Source organism: Elephantulus edwardii, unplaced genomic scaffold (genome assembly GCF_000299155.1).
Source record: "Elephantulus edwardii isolate Elephantulus edwardi_28Jun2011 unplaced genomic scaffold, EleEdw1.0 scaffold00168, whole genome shotgun sequence".
Classification (NCBI taxonomy): Eukaryota; Metazoa; Chordata; class Mammalia; order Macroscelidea; family Macroscelididae; genus Elephantulus; species Elephantulus edwardii.
This window is the reverse complement of record NW_006399918.1, coordinates 5,104,355-5,106,667: the sequence shown is the minus strand read 5'-3', so window position 1 is coordinate 5,106,667 and position 2,313 is coordinate 5,104,355.

The window sequence follows — 2,313 nt, the reverse complement described above, 5'->3', positions numbered from 1 at the left end:
TGAACCATATACCTCTGGGATTACAGTGCAGCTTCTTGCCACTAGGCCACCAGAGCTCCCTAATGATCTTGTTCCCTTATTGCACCATCTCCTTTCCCCAGCCTCTCAGCTTGAAAGAGTCTAATTTTGGTCAGAAAAACGGAAACAGCTCTGAGGATTGGGACCCAAATAGCCTCACAGGCTTTTTCCTTTCCTGAATAAATTTTACGACTGCCTGGATCAGATCAGCCATGAAGAAGGCAGCACTAGTATATTTTCTTGTAGGTCATTTACCACCTAGCTTATTTCCCTTCAGCTTCCTCCACCCACATCTTCTGGTTCCAGATTACCCTTCCTTCTATCACTCAGATCTGCCCTTTTGGTTTTTCTTCAAGTTGTGCCTTCTATAAGCCTCATCCTGCCACAACACACATTTACAACTTACAATTAGGGAGAGGGGCAAACATACATTAGAGACATTTGAATTATGGAGAGGTTTCTTTTTTTTCCATAAAGAAATGCAACTTTATTATTTTCAAGTACATATGTAGTGCCTCAAACTAGTGTCTTACAAAAGGTCATCAAAGTCAAGGTCTTGTAGATGCTTCTTTACCAAATACATAAAGATCAATGATAATTAGCTCATGCATTGTCTACTTTTAAATGGATAGTCCTAAAGTGCCTGAAAAAGTATTTGTTGTAGGTAGACTAAATATGCCACCCCTAGCAATATGGTTTATCCTCTTAATTTACAGAACAAATGCCATTTTTATTGATTGTGCAAAGAAAGATAAACTTTGTTCAGTCAATAATCTCAAAGTTATCGGGTCCAAATTAGTATGGCTTCCAATTAAGATTTCCGAGTCCAAGGCAGTGACTCCCTTATTTTAAGGTGCGTCTGACAAAGTGAAATTCCAGTGCTCTTGGGGGTGGGGTCGCTGATGGGCCTGACCTCAAGTGTTTGTCTTCCGTGCTTCTTTCCTCTCTGCCTTAAGTCTTCCGTGTTCCTGAGGCCTCTCTCTAGCTCAATTGCTTGGCCCATCTGGGTATCTCTACGGGACATTTCCAATGCCTTCTAAGCCAGGTCTAGAGAATGGGCAGAGCTGCCTGTAGAGCAAAAATATTAGGTGGAGTAGGACAGCGGGAGGAAAAGCATCCTCTGTGGGGACCTGGAACGAACTCCCCATTTGAGGGAAAATGGGCACAATGCTCATCAGAGTGAAGGGTGTTAGCCTGGGAGGAACAGTCCTGCCATCTAAGAGGTGAGGGCCAAATCACCTCACAATGTCTGACCTCATGGGGCTCAAAAGTTCTGACCACTTTTATGTCATCATTCTGCATGTCCCTGGGATGTTCCAGAACTTTCTTATCCCAACTCTAGCCAACAGCCAGGGGACTCTCTCTCCAGGACTGATATGGCATTGCTGGGAAGGATGCTGGTTCCTAAGGGTGGGCTTGAAGGGGAAGGGTCTCGGAACGGAAGGGTCATACAGGTGTGGGATCTCAATGAAGCTGTCCACGCTGCCTTCTCATCCTGCCTCTTGGTCTGCTCTCTGCTGCTACTCTACTCAGATTGAATTTGGTCTACTGGCAAAGAGCCCACTGAAAGGGCAGAACACAGAGCTGCAGCCTTCAACATCTACCGGGAGGCTCAGGACTTGTCACTGGTGCAGCCTCTCTCCCTCTCTGGCTCTTTTCCTTTGTTGGGTCCCTCCTTTGGCTGTGCCCTAACCTCTCCTCCCAAGGTTTCTGACTAAACTTCATCAGGAAGCACACCTCTCCAAGGAGCTTCCTTTTCTGGCCTCAGGTACTCACCAGGTGGAGCTGTCGCTGGTTTCAAGGTCTGAGAGGGAAGCAGTAAAGAGAAGTGAATGAGGCCGGAAGAGAGCAGGAGTGGAAATGGGAAGTGAGGTGTGGGGTGTGGTTGAGGAGAAGGGACTCTTGGTGAGTGATCTGCGAGGGTTTCCCTTCTCCTGGTTTAGACAGGTGCCTGCCTTTGGATGTTGATCTGTTCTAGTAGGAGGTAGGGGTGAAGATATAGGGAAGGGGAAGGATTGGAGTGACCCTCAATTCCATGACATCCTGGGGTAGGTGGGAAAGGATCCAGGGAAGGGGTCCTAACGTGTAATATCTAACCTGGTTGTTCACAACTAGGTCAGTAGCTCCAAGGTAACTAGCCTGCTCCACACTCTTCGCCTGCTGAGTTCCTTCATTTTCTCTTCCTGAACTTCCCCATAAATATTGCCCAGTTTTTCCCATCCCTTCCCATCACCACCCCTACAACACCTTCCGGGCACCCCATCTTTCCCACATCTGGTTCTTCTTCCATTGGGC